Source organism: Microcaecilia unicolor, chromosome 2 (genome assembly GCF_901765095.1).
Source record: "Microcaecilia unicolor chromosome 2, aMicUni1.1, whole genome shotgun sequence".
NCBI lineage: Eukaryota > Metazoa > Chordata > Amphibia > Gymnophiona > Siphonopidae > Microcaecilia > Microcaecilia unicolor.
This window is the reverse complement of record NC_044032.1, coordinates 53,176,439-53,198,742: the sequence shown is the minus strand read 5'-3', so window position 1 is coordinate 53,198,742 and position 22,304 is coordinate 53,176,439.

Below are 22,304 nucleotides of genomic sequence, written 5' to 3'. Positions count from 1 at the left end.
TTCCTAGTCTCCCCCCACCCACCCACCCCACCCCTCCCCTCCCCTCTTGCCACTTCACACCCTCTCTTCACTTTTCATGCCTCTTCCCTCCACCATAGGGGTTCTTAAACCAGTCCTTGGGACACACACAACCAGTCAGGTATTTAGATTGTCCACAATAAATATGCATAAAACAGATTTGCATACAATGGAGCCAATACCTGCAAATCTATCTCATGCATATTCTTTGTGGGTATCCTCAAAACTTGACTGATTTGACGTGTCCCGAGGATTGGGTTGAGAATCTCTGCTCCACCATAATCCTTTCTCTTCTCGGAACCCATTTCTCAGCATATCAGGGGTCTGTGCTGGGACCACTGCTTTTTAACATATTTGTAAATGATCTAGAGATGGGAGTAACTAGTGAGGTAATTAAATTTGCTGATGACACAAAGTTGTTCAAAGTTGTTAAATTGCAAGAGGTTTGTGAAAATGTATAAGAGGACCTTACGAGACTGGGAGACTGGATATCTAAATGGCAGATGACGTTTAATTTGAGCAAGAGGAACCCGCATTATAGTTATGTAATGCAAGGTTCCACATTAGGAGTCACCGACCAGGAAAGGGATCTAGGCGTCATCGTTGATGATACGTTGAAACCATCTGCTCAGTGTGCGGCGACAGCTAAGAAAGCAAATAGAATGTTATGTATTATTTATTTATTTATTGCATTTGTATCCCACATTTTCCCACCTATTTGCAGGCTCAATGTGGCTTACATAGTTTGTAATGGTATAGTCATTTCATGATAACAAAAAAACACTTAGTATTGTACAGAGATTAAGTAAAGGAAGAAAGAAGGAAGGTGTTATTCGGATGGTATGGAAGGTGGACTTTAATAATTGGGAATATTGGTGAGGTAATGTTGTAATAATTGGGAATATTGGTGAGGTAATGTTGTGAGGCTGTGGGTTCTCTTAGTAGGCCTTGTTGAAGAGATGAATCTTCAAAGATTTGCGGAAGCTAGTTATTTCGTCAATTGCTTTCAGGGCTGTAGGCAATGCATTCCACAGCTGCGTACTCATGTAAGAGAAGGTGGTGGCGTGTATCAGCTTGTATTTTAGTCCTTTACAGCTGGGGAAGTGCAGGTTGAGAAATTTGCGGGATGATCTTATGGCGTTCCTGGGAGGCAGGTCCACAAGGTTTAGCATGTAGATTAGGGCGTCTGCGTGAATGATTTTGTATACCATCGTGCAGATTTTGAACGCAATGCATTCCTTGAGTGGAAGCCAATGAAGTTTCTCTCTTAAGGGTTTTGCACTTTCGTATTTGGTTTTTCCAAATATGAGTCTGGCGGCGGTATTCTGAGCTGTTTGGAGTTATTAGGAAAGGAATGAAAACAAAAATGAGGACGTTATAATGCCTTTGTATCCCTCCATGGTGTGAACGCACCTTGAATACTGTGTTCAATTCTGGTCACCGCATCTCAAAATAGATATAGTGGAATTAGAAAAGGGAGAAGGGCAACAAAAATTATAAAGAGGATGGGACGACTTCCCTATGAGGAAAGACTAAAGTGGCTAGGGCTCTTCAGCTTGGAGAATGAGGGGAGATATGATAGAGGTCTATAAAATAATGAGTGGAGTGGAACGCATGAAACACTTGTTTACTCTTTCCAAAAAATCTAGGACTAGGGGGCACGCAGTGAAGCTACAAAATAGTAAATTTAAAACAAATCAGAGAAAATATTTCTTCACTCAACATATAATTAAATTCTGGAATTCATTGCCAGAGAATGTAGTAAAAGAAGTTAGCTTAGCAGGGTTTAAAAAAAGGTTTAAATGACTTCCTAAAGGAAAAGTCCATAGACCATTATTAAAATGGACTTGTGGAAAATCTACTGCTTATTTCTAGAATAAACAGCATAAAATGTATTGTACTGTTTTGGGGTTTTGCCAGGTACTTGTGACCTGGATTGGCCACTGTTGGAAACAGGATGCTAGGCTTGATGGACCATCAGACTGTCCCAGTATGGCAATGCTTATGTACTTATCAGTCCCCCTCCTCTCTCAATCCCATACAGTTACTCTCCCAGTCAAGATCAGGGTGCAGTTCACTCCTGATTCACCTGACAGGGTTAATCCATTTCAGGGTTTACTCTATTGAAAACAGGGACTTGAATTTCTGATTCGAGAGGGTCATTGGCAGGGGGGTCCAGGGCCAAATCTACGGGGGCCCACCCCCCCTGGCCCCACGTAGCTACGCCACTGGTTGGGGCATATTAAGGGTAGGATTTGGACATTTCTAACACTTGGACGTTTTTCTGCCATAGTGGTACAAAACAAAAACGTCCGGGACTAAAAAAGTTGAATGTTTTGGTCTAGACCTGTTTTAATAATGACTAAGCTATAAAAAAAAGTGCCCTAAATGACCAGATGACCACTGAAAGAATAAAGGAATGACATCCCTTTACTCTCCCAGTAGTCACTGACTCTCTCCCACCCCCCAAAGATGTGAAAGAAACAGTACATACCAGCCTCTATGACAGCTTCAGATGTTATGGCTAGTCCTACTAATGCAGGAAACAGATCCCTGGACTAACCTGATGGTTGGTGCAGTGCAGTGCAAGGAAGGGGACCCAAGTCCATATCGCACTCTAACTGTTACACTTGTGGTGAAAAATGTGAGCCCTCTAAAACCCAGTCCCGGGTGTTAGCTTCCTTATGAGTTAAGACTGTGAGAGAGGCAGCAATGGTTGAGTATCCATGGATAAATTGTCGATAGTTGTTTGCAAATCCTAGAAAACGTTGCACGGTTCATCGCCTCACAGGAGGAGGCCAATCACAGATGGTGGACAGCTTTGCAGGATCCATCTTAAGACCATGGTCAGATATAATGTAGCCTTAAAAAAGCAACTCATTCCATTCAAACATGCACTTCTCCAGTTTGACGTAAAGGTGATTCTTTCAGAGACATTGAAGGAACTGTTTTACTTGTCCACGATGTTGAGCGCGTGCTTTGGAATAGATCAATATATCATCTAGCTAAACCAGTAAGCAGCACTGTAATAGGTCCTGGAAGACATTGTTCATGAAGTGTTGGAAGACGGCTGGGGCATTTGAGAAGCCAAAAGTCCTGACCAAATACTTGTAATGTCCATCTCTTGTGTTAAATGCCATTTTCCATTCATCTCCCTCATGGATGCGAATCAAGTTGTAAGCTCCTCTAAGATCCAACTTAGTGAAGATCTGGCTTCATGAAGACAGTCAAACAATTCGGATATCAAAGGTTTGAGGCAGTAGAATATTTGCATAGGTTGCTGAGATGGCTTGAAAGAGCCTGTTTTAAAAAATTCCCCTTATATTCAAAACTATATAAAGAGGAAAGGTCCCACTGAACTTTCTTTATGAGAAGTTCTGAGAAAAGAGGACATTTCTCTGGTAAGTAAACACTATTTTGCTTTGTGCTTTGGGAACTTAAAGATTGGGGTTTAAAGCAGGAATTGTAGGTTAGTGGTAGGCAGAATAAAAATATAAAAAGCAAATTTTATCAGCTAATCTCCATAGGCTTTTCCCCTTAGTTTTAAAACTTGAACTTTGTACCACAGCATTAACAGATAGCCTCTAGCAGGCACTACAGGATCTAGTTTAGTCTTCCCACCCACCCTCCCCAACACCTGCCCACCCCTAGGACAACTCTTCATTTATTAGGATAACAAGCAAGGAGTGCTCTTCATTACCATCTAAGAAGGAAACTAAATAAATCACACAATGTACCATATAAACTAAAAGACATTTTTATATTAGGCTCATATCCTTAATACTTTAGCAAGTTTTAAATTATTGAAAAACTCAAAAAATTCTAAGATGAAGTCAGCAGTCCTTAGTGGAGCGCATGATCTGGTGCGGGAGGTAATGGTGCTGGGGCCACTTGATAACAGTGATCATAATATGATCGGATTTGATATTAGCTTTGAAGTAAGTATACATAGGAAATCCAATATGTTAGTAGTTAACTTTAAAAAAGGAGACTATCACGAAAAAATGAGAAGAATGGTGAAAAAAAAAACTTAGAGGAGCACCTGCAAAGGTAAAAAATTTACATCAGGCATGGATGCTGTTCAAAAACGCCATCCTGGAAGCCAAGGCCAAATATATTCTGCGTATTAAAAAAGGAGGACGGAAGACCAAACGACAGCCGGCATGGTTAAAAAGTGAGATGAAGGAAGCTATTAGAGCTAAAAGAAAATCCTTCAGAAAATGGAAGAAGGAATCAACTGAAAATAATAAAAAACAGCATCAGGAATGTCAAGTCAAATGCAAAGCGCTGATAAGGAAGGCAAAGAGGGACTTTGAAAAAAAGATTGCGTTGGAGGCAAAAACACATAGTAAAATCTTTTTAGGTATATTAAAAGCAGGAAGCAGACAAAAGAATTGGTTGGACCGCTAGATGACCGAGGAGTAAAAGGGGCAATTAGGGAAGACAAAGCCATAGCGGAGGAACATTTGGGAAAGATACCAGTGCCAGAAATAAAGTTGAGTCAGAGAAACTGAATGAAATCTTTACAAACCTGAGGGATGTAATGGGGCAGTTCTACAAATTAAAGAGTAGCAAATCTCCTGGACCAGATGGTATTCATCCCAGAGTACTGATAGAATTGAAAAATGAACTTGCGGAACTATTGTTAGTAATATGTAATATGTCTTTTATCCTTAAAATCGAGCATGTACCGGAAGATTGGAGGGTGGCCAATGTAACGTCGGTTTTTTAAAAAGGTTCCAGAGGAAATTATAGACCAGTGAGTCTGAAGTCGGTGCCGGGCAAAATGGTAGAGACTATTATAAAGAACAAAAACACTGGCGGAAAAGTCCATAGCCTGTTATTGAGATGGACTGGAGGAAGCCACTTCTTGCCTTGGGATTGGTAGCATAGAATGGTGCTATTAATTGGGTTTCTTCCAGGTACTTGTGAACTGGATTGGCCACTGCTGGATGCAGGATACTGCGCTAGATGGACCACTGGTCTGACCCAGTGTGGCTATTCCTTCTGTGTCACGTTTACAAGCAGGAACCTAGGTTGTGAGCCCTTGGGCCACTGCCGAGGAGCGGCAGCGGCAGGCAAAACCACCCCACACCACTGACAAGGCAGAGCTTTAATGAACAGTTAGGCTTCACCTGCACCTGGCCGCTTTTCACCAGAAGTTGAGCTTCTGGCTTCAGGTGGCCAGCAGGACTTATTGGACAGGGCTGGGACTGGATATCAGCTAGGCAGCATAGGGACTGAGGGTCAGAGAGGAAAGGAATATACAGGGACAGCAGGGCAAGGAATGGGTAAAATAAAGGACAGGACTGAAGGCTGAAAACAGCCACTAAAACAGGAAGCAAAATACTGACTAACAAGACACAAAACTAAAAACTGCGGAGCAGCCAGTAAAATACAAACAGACAAGGACTAAACACAGAACTACAACTCAGAGACAAGACAAGCAAACAAACAACAATCTAATCTAACTATCTACAAATTAGCAAGAACAGACAAGAATCAAGGCAGGAATAAACCAGAAACTGGAAACAGCAGAAGTGCACCAGCACCCCAACAAACCAGGGCCTTAGACGATGCAAAGGCAAAGCAGCAAGGTTTCAGAATGGCTAATAATCCCAGCAGCACCTAGAGCTCAGCTGCAACCATCACCAGGAAACTACGGGTGCTGTGTAGGTTCAATCCAAGCAAGCAAGTCTGGCAGCCCAGAAGATCCGGACTGGACTGAGCTGAAATCTGGAACGGGTGATGGTCCACAGCAGCCACCAGAGGGCGAGGTGAGCACAGACATAACATTCTGCTTCTGATGTATCTGAAAAAGTTGTCAGGATTGCGGGAGGTCAAAATTATTGCTGGACATATTAATATGAAACCAGCTTGACAATATTAAACCAGTTTCTGACCTCTGATAAACTCTCCCCCCTCCCCTTCAGGAACCACTGAGGATGGCATCAAATGGTGGTCAGAGGCCTGATAGTCCTTTGGTTTCTCATTACTCTGGATTAACATACCTTTTGTTCCATCTGGGAGCAGGGCTTCAGACCAACCAAGGCCAGACATAGAGGCTCCATCACTAGGGATTTCAAAGAGGTACAACCTATGAAATTTGTCACCTTTCTTCCTGACTTCAGAGAAGCTTTCCTGACTTCAAAAAGTAATCTGGAGTTCTGTAAAGGAAATAACTGGGAAGGAGAGAAGTTTTGATCTCTCTCTGCTCCTGTTCCCACGCTCTGTTCTTAGTAGGTATAAAGCAGAGCACAGGGGGGCACTTCTCGCTTGGTCTCTGAGCCCGCAGGGCACGGGACTCTGCTGGGCTGTCTTTGTTTCTTCTTCTTCTTTCTCTGCACACCTCCATCTTTAGCCACCAGAGCACCTGGCTCTGCTCCCCCCATTTTCAGACAGCCCTATTCCAAGGTTTCTTTCTTCCTCTGAACAAACACCCTATCCTTTCTTTCTCTCCCTAAACACACACAGATACAGCCCTGTATCAGTTACTGTACTAAGTGCTGTGAGCCAATGCATATATGCAAATATAATATACTTTATATATCCAAATCCGTGTGGATTGCGTCTTCTTTGGGAACCCACTGCCTCTGTGAAGTGGACCCCGGGACCAACCCTAGACAACGATAGCTGACAGTTGTTACTGTGAGTTTTTGCCTCTGTGGCAAGTTTCTCTTCATATTCTCTTTTAGCCTTCATTATCAATGCTTTGCATCTAACTTGCCAGTGCTTATGTTGCTTCTTATTTTCTTCATTTGAAGGACATCCTTTTGGCTCTAATAGCCTCTTTCACTTCATCTTTTAACCATGATGGCTGTCATTTGCTCTTCTTTCCACCTTTGTTGATATTTGGAATGCATCTCATCTGGGCTTCCAACATAGTATTTTTATACAACTCCCATGCCTGATTTAAAGTCTTAACCTTTGCAGGATCCTTTCAGCTTCTTTTAAACCATTTTCCTCATTTTATCATAGTCGCCATTATGAAAACTAAATGCTGCTAAAGTAGATTTCCTTTGTGGCTTCACTCCAGATAGTATCTCAAACTTAATCATATTTTGATCACTGTTTCCCAGCAGATCCCACTAAGGACTAGATCTAAAATGTCTCCCCCTCTTGGTTTCTGGACCAGTTTCTCCAAGAAGTAATCATTTATTACACCTAGGAATTTTATCTCTCTAGCACTGCTTGATGTAACATGTATCCAGTCAAGATTAGGGTAATTGAAATCACCCATTACTGTACTGTTGCCCAATTTGCCAGCTTTCCTAATTCTGTAAACATTTTTTCATCTGTCTGTTCGTTCTGTCCTGGAGGGTGGTAGTACAGCCCTTTCAGAATACTCCTTCCCTTCACACATGGAATTTCTATCCATAATAATTCCATGCTGCTATTTCATGTAGAATGTTTATTTTGTTTGACTTAATTCCCTCTTTAACATATAGCACAACCCCCCCCCCCCCCCTCCAATTTGATCCCCTCTATCATCTCTTTATATAAAACGCACCTCCAACGTTCTAATGAAGCTGGAAGCCTGCATGCAGCCAGAAGTAGTAGTTGTGTAGATCGCTGTTTGCACATGAGTGTCTGCCCCGCCCTCGGGTCACAACGTGATGACGTCGAGGGCGGAGATATGACACTCACCGAATCGCATCGCTCACCCTATGCACATCACACGCAACAGCTGACCAACCACAGGTGGGAGGGCGGGTGCAAAGCGGCGAATTGATGGGGCACGGGAGACAGAAGATTCGCCGTGTGCCTGGAAGGGGGGCCAAGGCCCAGGGAGAGAAGAGCATCGGTGGGGGCAAGGGAAAACGTAGAATTGCTGGGTGGCTGGAGGGGGGCCACAGGAAAAACTAGAATCACTGGCTGTCTGGAGGGGGGGCAGGGGAGAGAGGACAACCGGTGGGTGGCTGCAGGGGGGCAGGGGATGGAGGACAATTGCTGGGTGGCTGGAGGGGGGAGCCGGGGAGAGAGGAGAATCACTGGGTGGCTGCAGGGGGAACAGGGGACACAGGAGACTTGCTGGGTAGCGGGAGGGGGGGCAGGGGAGAGAACAGAATCCCTGGGTGGATACGGGGGGGGCAAGAAAAAAGGAAAATCACTGGGGGGCCAGGGGACAGAGCAGACACACTCACACCCAGCAGTCTCACTCTATCACAAACACATTCACTCTCTCTCTCACACACAGTCACTCTCACACATACTCTCAAACATACACACTCCGACAAAAACCTCGCTAGCGCCCGTTTCATTTGTGTCAGAAATGGGCCTTTTTTACTAGTTGTAATATAATTTGTACTCTGTTAACACAGTGTCCCATTGATTTTCCTCCTTCCACCAGATCTCTGAGAAGCCTATTATATCTACCTCATCATGTAGTGCTATATACTCTTAACTCTCCCAGCTTCTAGCATTTGTGGAAAGTTAAAGACTGAGAACTATAACTACCTGGTACATCTGAATGGCTTTGGTAATCAGACTGGCAGTTGTCTTTTTGTTTTCTTATTATTTTTTTTACATGCCTATTTTTTTGATTGGGGAATTGCTTTCTAAAGGTATTTTATATAACGTGCCTGTGTATTTTTGCCTATCTGCTTTTATTTTTGAACAAGGTTAGCTTTGAGAGCAATCTCCCTCTATTCACCAGGACATATCAGTGATCTGTAAGCTGTGTTGTATAGGAGTTTCTCCCACTAGAATTGCAGACAGATCAAACATTTCTTATGTAGCAAATCGACTTGACATTTTATCCTTTAGATTGTAAGCTCCTCTGAGCAGGGACCGTCCTTCTTTGTTGATTTGTACAGCGCTGCCTAACCCTAATAGCGCTCTAGAAATGTTAGGTAGTAGTAGTAGTAAATCTGGGGCAACATTTACCCTATCCTGGGGAAGCCAGGGTACACTCATTTGTCCATAAGATGATAATTCTGTTTTTAACAATGGCTTCCAGCATTTAATCCAACACTGATAAAATGTTCATCAGTCTGTAGTTAGTTTGGTGACCCCTGGAGTCCTTTTTAAAAACTGGTATTTGTCCATGAACCTGAGCCAGGAATTGGCCCCATGGCTCTCAATAACTGCGACATATGGGGAGCTTTTTTATTCATATTTGGAATTCTGGAATTCATATTCCGCACATTATTTTAGAAAATCACTTTTATGCAATGTGGATTCTGACTATCACCTAACATGGGTTGGGGGCAAGAGGTGGGAGGGTTATGATCAGGCCCCAAATCAGAATGTCTCAGTCTCTAACAACTGGTTGTCTATAGACATTTTTAATTTGAATAAATTATGTATTCAAGCTGCATGGAAAAATACTAAAATGAGACAGGATGCCTGAGAGTTCATATTCGGTTTGTTTAGTTATTAATTTTTTTCATTGATCAAAGGAAATAAAACTATGTCCCAGTATAATTTCTCATTAACAAAGGAATCACAGGGGACCTCTGGCAACATTTCCCATAACATGTACAGATCAATAAACACTGCATAACACATATTGTAAAATCAGGGAGGTTACAAAACTGATTAATGATTCACACTCTTAACAGCTGATGTACAACATATTTATGCCTCAGTGCTTCTCCAATAGTCAAGTGTATGCAGACATTCAAGATCAAACCTGCTAGAAGTGTACTTGGATAACCTCATTATTTTATTCTTGTGACAAACAGCGATAACAAACCAAAACCCTAACCCTGATTATTGCTACTGAGAGAAATGAGCTGGTCTGAGCAAAGAAGAAAATGACCCAAATCTGCCATGAAATCAGAGCCTAACATTTAAAATAAACACCAATCATAGCAGAGTCTTCCTAGTCAGCAGGATTGGTCTAGTGGTTCCATGATAGTGCTGTGTGCTTTCGGTTTATTTTCTTGACCAGATCTTAGTGGAGGAGTAGCCTAGTGGTTAGTGCAACAGACTGATCCTGGGAAACTGGATTCAATTCCCCCTGCAGCTCATTCTGACTCTGGGCAAGTCACTTAACCCTCCATTGCTCCAGGTACAAGTAAGTACCTGTATGTATAAACTATGTAAACTGCTTTGAATGTAGTTGCAAAAACCACTGAAAGGTGGTATATCAGTCCCCTTCCCCTTGGGCTGGCTGGCATTGAGGAATGTTATGGAGGCAACGGAGTAGTAGTGGGTTGAGAAGACAAGGCTGAAATCCTGATGTTCCTTATAACCGTAGGCAAGTAGCTTCAAATTCCATTGCCTCAAGTAGAATTTAGATTGTAAGCCCTCTTGGAGAGGGACCTACTGTCTGTGCCTGAATATATACATTTCCTTGAGGCTAGATTTGAAAAAAGGACAAATATTTAAATTTCAGGAGAGAGTGCAAACTATTTGCTGTTTTACACAAAATGGTGGTATATTAAGCCTAATAAACCATAAACTCTGAAATTTGTTGCCAGAAAATTTAGTAAAAGCAATTAGCTTAGAAGGGTTTAAAAAAGGTTTGAATAATTTCCTAAAGAAAACATCAATGCATTCAACTGATAGTATTTTATAAGTTCTATGTGTTGTATGGCGACACACCCATGGCCCGCCTATACTTTTCCCACTTGTATGCTCCATTGCAGTTATGCAATATAGCACTTAGGTGCTGTCACAGTTGCAGCTGTGCCCCATGGCCCGACTCACTAACCATCCTTGGGGAAGTGTCGGGGTCAGTCTCCACGGCAGCTCCTTGGGGATCCCAGACCACTTTGCTGCTGTGGCAGGTCACCATGCTGCTGTTCCCACATGCCAGGCTCCCCGCCAATTGTGCAGGCTCCTTCCATACCAAGGACACTATCCTGCTTATTTTCGAAAGGAGAAAAACGCCCATGTTCAGGAGATGGGCGTCCGTTTCCCATGGGCGGCCAAATCGGTATAATCGAAAGCCGATTTTGGTCGTCTTCAACTGCACTCCGTCACGGGAACGAATAAAGTTGACGGGGGGGTGTCGGAGGCGTGGTGAAGGCGGGACTGGGGCGTGGTTATCGGCCAAGCAGAGATGGGCGCGCTCAGCCGATAATGGACAAAAGAAAAGCGTTTTTAGCGAGAATTTAGAACACTTTTTTGGACCCTTTTTTCTCACGAACAGGTCCCTAAAAAGTGCCCTAAATGACCAGATGACCACCGGAGGGAATCGGGAATCACCTCTCCTGACTCCCCCAGTGGTCACTAACCCCCTCCCACCAAAAAAAACCCCACTTGCAAAAACCTTATTTCCCAGCCTCTATGCCACCCTCAAATTCCGTACCCACCTCCATGACAGCAGAATGTGTTCGATCCTCTCACAGCCTTTCCCTGGGTCAGATGTGGCTCTCGGGTGCACTGCAGGGTCACATCAACATTGCATTGTGGTGGGTGTAGGGTATTGGGCTCCGTGATTTCACTAGCTTGTGTTACAGTCTCACGATGTTGGTAGTTGGTAGGCTCTTTTCCCATGGTGCTTTTCCCTCTGCTTACTGGATCAGAGTGTGCCCTGTTTTGTTTCCAGTAGTCCACAAGGTAGTGGCCATTTTTGTAAGTCCGTTTTGCTACTACTACTATTTAGCATTTCTGTAGCGCTACAAGGCGTACGCAGCGCTGCACAAACATAGAAGAAAGACAGTCCCTGCTCAAAGAGCTTACAATCTAATAGACAAAATATAAAGTAAGCAAATCAAATCAATTAATGTGTACAGGAAGGAGGAGAGGAGGGTAGGTGGAGGCGAGTGGTTACAAGTGGTTACGAGTCAAAAGCAATGTTAAAGAGGTGGGCTTTCAATCTAGATGTAAAGGTGGCCAAGAATGGGGCAAGACGTAGGGGCTCAGGAAGTTTATTCCAGGCGTGGGGTGCAGTGAGACATAAGGCGCGAAGTCTGGAGTTGGCAGTAGTGGAGAAGGGAACAGACCGTTCACTTGTCTATTAGATTGTAAGCTCTTTGAGCAGGGACTGTCTCTCTTTGTTAAATTGTACAGCGCTGCGTAACCCTAGTAGCGCTCTAGAAATGTTAAGTAGTAGTAGTAGTAGTAGTAACAGATAAGAAGGATTTATCCATGGAGCGGAGTGCACGGGAAGGGGTGTAGGGAAGGACGAGTGTGGAGAGATACTGGAGAGCAGCAGAGTGAGTTCATTTATAGGTTAGTAGAAGTTTGAACAGGATGCGAAAACGGATAGGGAGCCAGTGAAGCGACTTGAGGAGAGGGGTACTATGAGTAAAGCGACCCTGGCGGAGGATGAGACGGGCAGCAGAGTTTTGAACCGATTGGAGAGGGGAGAGGTGACTAAGTGGGAGGCCAACAAGAAGTAGATTGCAGTAGTCTAAACGAGAGGTGACAAGGGTGTGGATGAGGGTTTTGGTAGAGTGCTCGGAAAGAAAGGGGTGGATTTTACAGATGTTGTAAAGAAAGAAACGACAGGTCTTGGCAATCTGCTGGATATGAGCAGAGAAGGAGAGAGAAGAGTCAAAGATGACCCCAAGGTTTCAAGCTGAGGAGACAGGGAGAATGAAAGAGCCATCAACAGAAATAGAAAATGGGGGGAGTGGGGAGGTGGGTTTGGGGGGGAAAAATGAGAAGCTCGGTTTTGGTCATGTTTAATTTCAGGTGGCGTTAAGACATCCAGACAGCAATGTCAGACAAGCACGCTGAAACTTTGGTTTGGATGCAAGGTGAGATATCAGGGGTGGAAAGGTAGATTTAGGAGTCATCAGCATAGAGATGGTAGGAAAAGCCATGGGATGAGATTAATGAACCAAGGGAAGAAGTGTAGATAGAAAAGACGAGGGGACCAAGAACAGAGCCCTGAGGTACGCCAACAGGCAGAGGGATAGAAGTAGAAGAGGATCCACCAGAGTGAACACTGAAGGTGCGGAGGGAGAGGTTGGAAGAGAACCAGGAAAGGACAGAGCCCTGGAATCCAAGTGAGGACAGGGATTGAGGAGTATGCTGTGATCGACAGTGTCAAAAGCAGCGGAAAGATCAAGAAGAATGAGGATGGAATAGAGACCTCTGGATTTAGCTAGTAATAGGTCATTGGAGACTTTAGTAAGCGCAGTTTCGGTTGAGTGGAGAGGGCGAAAACCAGATTGTAGTGGGTCAAGAATAGCATGTGAGGAGAGAAAATCAAGGCAGCGGTGGTGAACAGCACGCTCAAGTAATTTGGAGAGAAAAGGGAGGAGGGAGATGGGTCGGTAATTAGAGGGACAAGTAGGGTCAAGTGAAGGTTTCTTAAGGAGAGGTGTGACCACAGCATGTTTAAAGGCAGTAGGGACAGTGGCAGTGGAAAGTGAGAGGTTGAGAATGTGACAGATAAAAGGAATAAGAGCAGGTGAGATGGCATTAAGAAGGTGGGTGGGAATGGGATCAGAGGTGCACTGAAAAATGGTGGGTTAGGATTTTCATGTGACCCGAGGAGGTCCTGGCGCAGCATCGACTCAGATAATAAACCAACTCGGGGATTGGAGAGTGAGCTCTTCCCCCTGAAGATATCTGGAGCGGTTTCTGTGGAGAAATTGGACTTGGTGAAGCCAATAATGTTATAATGGACGTACAATAGGAACTGCAGCAGAATGTGAATAACTCTCTTCTTCAGATGTTTAAAAATTTTCACTATGTGAGTTAAAGAATTTATATTAATACCTATCTAACAAAGTGGAAGTCCAAGATATAAAAATAGAGACTTTGATTACGGAAATGGCTTCTCTATGAAAATCAGACAATTTGGTAATGAAGAATAGTTATCTTTCTTGTAAAAATTGGAATTTCTGGAGAACCAATTAAGGGAAAAAATTTACCTATAATATCCTATATATCAGCTACTGAATTCTCAAAGAAATATTTCTCTGATACTTAGAAAAGAAATGTAAGTTTAACCGACATTTTGGAAAATTCAGAAGTTATAGATAGAGTTATATTATTAGTGACTTTCGTCTTTGAATTAGATAGGAACAATGTTTTGAAATTGTATTTCCGATACATGGTTGATAGTTTTTGGGTTCAAAGATGCATATATTTCCTGACACATCAAGGGAATTGCAGACTGGGAGGTGTAAAGTCTTGGCTTTTAAGCCAGGAATAATAGCCCTAGGTGGGACCTTCCTAGCGCGATTCCCTTGTAAGTGTTTTATTTCCTTATTACTTATTTGTTTGAACCTAAGAAATTATAAGAGTTTGTGGAAACAGATGAAGAATGCTCTGCAGCAACTTCCTTCAGTTACCACTGTACCGGCTGGAATAACCGATTAACCTTCCTCCCTCAGAAAATGTGAAGTGTAAGATTAACCATTTTGAGTTTTTCTTATTTTCTTTAAGATTGTTTTCCTGATCTTGGATCTTCCAATTGTGGACAATTATGTTAATATATATTGTTGAGAGAAAATGTTTTCCTTTTTATATTAATTTCTGTATTTCCTTACATTTATGTGATAAATGTGAATGTAATTAAGTAAAATGATAAATAAATAAAATTAAAAAAAAGGCAGTAGGGACAGTTGCAGTGGAAAGTGAGAGGTTGAGAATGTGACAGATAAAAGGAATAAGAGCAGGTGAGATGGCATTAAGAAGGTGGGTGGGAATGGGATCAGAGGAACAGGTGGTACATTTTGAGGAAGAAAGGAGAAGTGTAGTTTCCTCTATAGTAACTTCAGGAAAGGAGGAAAAGGAATGAGGGGAAGGAGAGAGAGGGGAACGGACTAGTGGAGGGAGAGGTGGCGAGGTAGAGAATTCAAGGTTTATCTTTTGAACCTTGTCATGAAAGAATTCAGCAAGGGTCTGAGGAGATAATGAAGGGGGAATTGGAGGAGGGGGCACCTTGAGGAAAGAGTTCAATGTGGTGAAGAGAAGTCGAGGGTTAGAGCCAATAGAGTTGGTCAGTTGGATATAATAATCCTGTTTGGCGCGTAAAAGAGCAGATTGGAAGGAGGTCAGAAGTGTAAGAAATCAGCAAGGACCCGAGATTTCCGCCAGAGGCGTTCGGCGGAGCGGGTACAGGAATGTAGGTAGCGGATATTAGAAGTCAGCCAAGGTTGGGGTTTTGTACGTGTGTTAGCCACGTTACAGAACTTAGTTCTTACCTTGAATGTTGCTGAAAGAGGGCATTGTACACCATTCTTCCAGCTCTGACCTACTGCTAATCTTAGTACCAGGGAGACTCGTTGCCAGTGGGGCACAACCTCTGATCTGCAGTTAACTGTGAGTAAACGCGGTTATTGAAATAAAGGACGTTTTCAGCTAGATTAGTCTTATGGTGTGAACTGCTGTGCCAAGGTTATACAGCAGCAACAAGTCCTGTCCCTGGAGCAGTTTTAGTGGGTAATGCAGTGCACTTTAGGCAGGCGGACCCAGGCCCTTTCCCCCTACCTGTACCACTTGTGGTGGTAAATGGGAGCCCTCTAACCCCCCCCCAAACCCACTGTACCCAATTGTAGGTGCCCCCCTTCACCATTAAGTGCTATGGTAATGGTGTTGAGTTGTGGGGAGTGGGTTTTGGGGGGGATTTGGGGGTCTCAGCACCCACGGTAAAGGAGCTATGCACCTGGGAGGTAATTTAATGTTTTTTCCTATTTTTTAAAAGTGCCCCCTAGGATGCCCGGTTGGTGTCCTGGCATGTGAGGGGGACCAGTGCACTACGAATCCTGGCCCCTCCCACGACCCAAAGCTTTGGATTTCGTCGTTTTTGAGCTGAGACGCTTCGGTTTCGATTATCGCTGAAAAACGAAAACGCCCAGCTCAAACAAACGCCCACATCTCAAAAACGCCCACATCCAATGCATTTGCCTGGCACAAACCGTATTTTCGAGACTAAAGATAAACGTCCATCTTTTTCGAAAATACGATTCAGCCCACCCCTTCACGACCCGTTCTCGGAGATGGATGTTCTTACACATGGGCGTTTGCGTTCGATTATGCCCCTCCACGCCAGATGACATCAGTCGCTAGGCATGCAAGCGCCCTGAAGATTTTATTTAAAGAGTCAGCATCTGTGCACCAGGACACCAGTGGAGGATTTCACTTCCTGTCCGGCAGTATTTAAGGAAGTTCACAACCCTATACTGGCACCTTTGCAATGGGTGGTCTAGGGTTGCCAAGAAGTGAGTTGCAACCTTGCCAGCCTTGTTCTCCTCAGCATCTTCAGTTTTGTCTCCAGCTCCATTACATCTTCCAAGGCTTCAGTTCCAGTTTCCTCCAGTCCCCAGCTCCAGTACATCTTCCAAGTCTTCAGTTCCAGCTTCCTCCAGTCTCCAACTCCTATATGTCTTCCAGTCTCCGTAGCCAGCACATTCCCCAGTCTCCAGTTCCAGAATGTCTGCCAGTCTCCAGTTCTAGAATATCTTCCAGTCCAACCCTAGCCGAGGAGTGACTCACCTGCCGTCAGCCAGGGCCTACCTTACCGGGTTGGGTGGGTACATAAACCTTACTGCAGCCCAAGGGCTCACAGATCCCGAGATGTGACAGTTTACAAAGGCCATGAGCTCAGTTGAGTCATCCACTCTACAGCTGCTCCAGCAACTGGCTCTTTAGCTTCAGCATCTGCCTGGTTCTATCCAGAACCTAACAACTCGGCTGGACCAACTACAGCTATCAGCATCCCTTCAGGATTTCACCTCTTCTATTCCAGATTCAGTTATGCCTTTGGCCAGTCCAGGTGCGGTAGCAGCCTCTGCTTTCTCTGGTATCCACCTGGTGGCTCCTCCTAGATATGATGGGAGCCCCAAAACCTGTACAAGCTTCATTAACCAATGTCTTATAATTTTTGAACTCCAGGGAAGGGACTTCTCTTCGGATAGGGCTCGTGTAGCCTATATCATTTCCCTGCTGACAGGCCAAGCTCTTGCATGGGCTTCTCCACTTTGGGAACAGAACAACCCAGTGCTCAACAGTCTCAACAGCTTCCTTAAGCAATTCATGAGAGTCTTTGAGGAACCTGGGAAGGCTTCATCCGCCGCATCCAAACTCCAGGGTTGAGACAGAGGTCACAAATCCTAGGGAGTTATGCCATCCAGTTCCGCACTTTGGCATCTGAGTTAAATTGGAACAATGAGAGTCTTATGGTGGTCTTCTGGCAAGGACTAGCACCCCAAATTAAAGATGAGCTGGTGGAATGGGATCTTCCTCCTAAATTGGATGATCTCATCTGCCTTTGTAACCAATTAGATATCCGGCTCCAGGAACATGCTCGGAAATGATAATCTTCCTGCAGGAAGGTCCGTCTGGTGCCCAGTTTCCAGCGACCCATGTGCCCTCCAAATGAGTCTTTACCTTCGGATTCCAGGAAGCCCATGCAGGTTGGCCATTCTTCCATCTTGCAACAGAAGAAGCAGAGATGAAGGACTCTGAATTTGTGTCTCTGCTGTGGTGAGAAAGGGTATTACACCCTGAAATGCCCTATGAAGTCGGGAAACTTTCGGGTCTAGCATTGGCTGGGGAACCAGAACTAGATCTGTCTTCCGGGATTCCCTGCACTTAACTCCTAGTCCCAGCCCTACTGTATCTGGATCAAGAAATAAAAATCACCAAGGCCTTCATCGCCTCTGGAGTTGGAGGGAACTTTACTGACAAAATGCGCATTCGATACTATAAAATTCCTACCCAGGACTTAACTAAGGCCATTCCAGTGTATGGCAGTATACAGGGGCACCTTATGGCTAAAATGGTTCCCCAATAGTTGAGAATTGGGCCCTTCACAGGGACGCTATCGTCTTTTACATGTTCCAAACATCCGTAAATCCAATTATTCTGGGGTTACTGTGGCTACAAAAACATAACCCAGTAACAGACTGTGAGAAAGGTGAGATTACTGCCTGGAGCACTACCTACCACCAATGCTGTTTGGACTCCATAATACCAACAGTACACCTAGCCACGGCGGACACAATCTCCCCAGATGGTCTGGCTCAGGATTATGCTGCCTATGCTGATGTATTCTCCAAGAAGCAAGCAGAAACACTTTCACCTCACCGAGATTATGATTGACCCATTGACCTACTGCCAGGAAAGATGCCAATTTGGGGTAGGGATTACCCATTCTCTGTCCTTGAGACCCAGGCCATGTCAGACTACATTGATGAAAACCTATGGAGAGGCTTCATCCGGCCTTCCACCTTTCCAGCGGGGGCCAGCTTTTTCTTTGTGGGGAAGAAAGATGGCACCCTATGCCCTTGCATTGATTATCAAGGATTGAATGCCATCATGGTCAAGAATAAATACCCGATTCATAAGTACATAAGTATTGCCATACTGGGACAGACCAAAGGTCCATCAAGCCCCGCATCCTGTTTCCAACAGTGCCCAATCCAGGTCACAAATACCTGGCAAGATCCCCAAAAAGTACAAAACATTTTATACTGCTTAACCCAGAAATAGTGGATTTTCCCCAAATCCAATGTAATAATGGTCTATGGACTTTTCCTTTAGGAAGCCGGCCAAACCTTTTTTTAAACTCTGCTAAGCTAACCGCCTTTACCACATTCTCTGGCAATGAATTCCAGAGTTTAATTACACGTTGAGTGAAGAAAATTTTTCTCTGATTCATTTTAAATTTACTACTTTCTAGCTTCATCGCATGCCCCCTAGTCCTAGTATTTTTGGAAAGCGTAACCAGACGCTTCACGTCTACCCATTTCACACCACTCATTATTTTATAGACCTCTATCATATCTCCCCTCAGCCGTCTTTTCTCCAAGCTGAAGAGCCCTAGCCACTTTAGCATTTCTTCAGAGGGAAGTTGTCCCATCCCCTTTATCATTTTTGTCGCCCTTCTCTGCACCTTTTCTAATTCACTACATCTTTTTTTACCAGAATTGAACACAAAATTCAAGGTGCAGTCGCACCATGGAGCAATACAAAGGCATTATAACATCCTCACTTTTGTTCTATATTCCTTTCCAAATAATACCTAACATTCTATTTGCTTTCTTAGCTGCCGCCGCACACTGAGCAGAAGGTTTCAACGTATCATCAATGACGACACCTAGATCCCTTTCTTGGTCAGTGACTCTTAACGTGGAACCTTGCATGACATAGCAATAATTCAGGTTCCTCTTTCCCACATGCATCACTTTGCACTTGCTCGCATTAAATGTCATCTGCCATTTAGACGCCCAGTCTCCCAGTCTCGTAAGGTCCTCTTGTAATTTTTCACAATCATCCCACGATTTAACGACTTTGAATAACTTTGTGTCGTCAGCAAATTTAATTACCTCACTAGTTACTTCCATCTCTAGGTGATTTATACATATGTTAAAAAGCAGTGGTCCCAGCACAGACCCCTGGGGAACCCCACTAACTACCCTTCTCAGCACGTCCTCTCAGCAAATACTCCTCCTAATGTCTTTAAATTGTGTTCGTCGTATATGTACATAGTCCATGCTGTCAATTTTAAAGGAAGTTCTAAGATTCTCTATTTTTACCCTAAAAAAAACATGGCAAGATCATCAGCTGATTGAGTAGCCAAATGCATTTTTAATAGATACGAAATTGACACTAATTTACTACTACTACTACTACTACTACTTATCATTTCTATAGCGCTACTAGACGTATGCAGCGCTGTACACTTGAACATGAAGAGACAGCCCCTGCTCGACAGAGCTTACAATCTAATTAGGACAAACAGGACAAACAAGAGATAAGGGAATATTAAAGTGAGGATGATAAAATAAGGGTTCTGAACAAATAAGGGTTAGGAGTTAAAAGCAGCATCAAAAAGGGGGGCTTTTAGCTTAGATTTGAAGACGGCCAGAGATGGAGCTTGACGTACTGGCTCAGGAAGTCTATTCCAGACATATGGTGCAGCAAGATAAAAGGAACGGAGTCTGGAGTTAGCAGTGGAGGAGAAGGGTGCAGATAAGAGAGATTTACCCAGTGAGCGGAGTTCCCGGGGAGGAATGTAGGGAGAGCTGAGAGTGGAGAGGTACTGAGGAGCTGCAGAGTGAATGCACTTATAGATCAATAAGAGGAGTTTGAACTGTATGCGGAAACAGATAGGATGCCAGTGAAGTGACTTGAGGAGAGGGCTAATATGAGCATAACGACACTGGTGGAATATTAGTCGTGCAGCAGAATTTTGAACAGATTGAAGAGGAGAGAGATGGCTAAGTGGGAGACTTGTGAGAAGCAAGTTGCAATAGTCTAAGCGAGAGGTGATAAGAGTGTGGATGAGGGTTCTGGTAGTGTGTTCAGAAAGGAAAGGACGAATTTTGGTGATATTATAGAGAAAGAAACGACAGGTTTTAACAGTCTGCTGAATATGTGCAGAGAAGGAGAGGGAGGAGTCAAAGATGACCCCAAGGTTACGAGCTGATGAGACAGGAAGGATGAGAGTGTTATCCACAGAAATAGAGAATGGGGGAGGAGGAGAGGTTGGTTTAGGGGGAAAGATAAGAAGCTGAGTCTCGGTCATGTTTAGTTTCAGATGGCGCTGAGACATCCAGGCAGCAATGTCAGACAGGCAGGCTGATATTTTGGCCTGGATTTTGGCTGAGATTTCTGGTGTGGAGAGGTAGATCTGGGAGTCATAAGCGTAAAGATGATACTGAAAACCATGGGATAAGATCAGAGTACCAAGGGAAGAAGTATAGATGGAGAAAAGAAGAGGTCCCAGGACAGATCCCTGAGGTACACCAACTGACAGTGGGATAGAAGTAGAGGAGGATCCACTAGAGTATACACTAAAGATATGCTGGGAGAGATAAGAAGAAAACCAGGAAAGAACAGAGCCCTGAAATCCAAGTGAGGACAGCGTATCAAGGAGTAGGCTGTGATCAACAGTGTCAAAAGCAGCAGATAGATCGAAAATTATGAGAATAGAATAGAGACCTTTGGATCTGGCCAGGAACAAATCATTGGAGACTTTAGCAAACGCTGTTTCAGTTGAATGAAGGGGGCGAAAGCCAGATTGAAGTGGATCAAGAATAGCTTGAGATGAAAGAAAGTCAAGGCAACGGCGGTGAACATCACGTTCAAGTATCTTGGATAGGAAAGGGAGGAGGGAGATGGGGCGATAGTTGAAAGGACAGATAGGGTCCAATGAAGGTTTTTTAAGGAGTGGTGTGACTACGGCATGTTTGAAGACATCAGGAACAGTTGCAGTGGAAAGTAAAAGATTGAGGATATGACAGATAAAAGGCATGACAGTAGGAGAGATAGTGTTAAGTAGATGGGTGGGAATAGGATCAGAGGAACAGGTAGTTAGTTTCGAGGAGGAAAGAAGATGTGTAGTTTCCTCTTCAGTGATTTCAGAAAAGGCAGAAAAGGAGGCAGGGGTTGGAGGGTTGAGAGAATGGACTAAGGGAAGGAGAGGTGGAGGTGACCTGGTTGAGAATTCAAGTTTAATCTTGTGAACCTTATCATGAAAGTATTCAGCCAGAGTCTGGGGAGAAAGTGAAGGGGGAGTTGGAGGTGAAGGATCTTTGAGGAGAGAGTTCAGTGTGGCAAAGAGACGTCGAGGGTTTGAGCCAAGAGAATTTGTCAACTGGATGTAATAGTCCTGTTTGGCAAGTAAAAGAGCAGACTGGAAGGAGGTCAGCAAGAATTTGAAATTTATGAAGTCAGCATGGGCACGGGATTTCAGCCAAAGGCGTTTGGCAGAGCGGGCACAGGAACGTAGGTAACGGATTCCAGAGGTCAGCCAAGGCTGGGGTTTGGTACGTTTTACAGAACGGGGAATGGGAGGAATGAGAGTATCCAGAGCAAAGGAGAGAATAGTATTATAGGAAGAGACAGCCTCATTGACAGACTTGGATAACATAGTGGTAGAGAAGAGATTTGAAACACTGGAGGACAGAGTAGAAGGGTCAATAGCCTGAAGATTCCTAAAAGTATTAGTTAAGATTGGACGGGACTGGGGAGGAGGGTGTTTAAGTGTGAAAGTTATCAGATGATGGTCAGAGAGGGGAAGCATTGAGGCACAGAAACTGGAGAGTGAGCAGTTTGAGAAGAGGATAAGATCAAGACACTGGCCATTCTGGTCAGTGGGGGCAGTGGAGCACAGTTGAAGATTGAAAGAGGATGTTAAAGCAAGAAACTGAGACGCATAAGAGTCGAAGGGATCATTAGCATGAATGTTAAAATCCCCAAGAATGAGGGAAGGAGATGAAGGCTCAAGAAAGAAGGAAAGCCAGGCATCAAAGTCAGTGAGAAAGGAGGAAAAGGACTTATCAGGGGGTCGATAAATGACTGCTACTCGGAGAGGCAGAGGAGCAAATAGACGGATGGAGTGGATATCGAAGGAAGAAAAACAGTGAGACTGAGGTGGAAGAAGAGGTTGAAATCTACAAGAGGGTGAAAGTAGTAGCCCGACA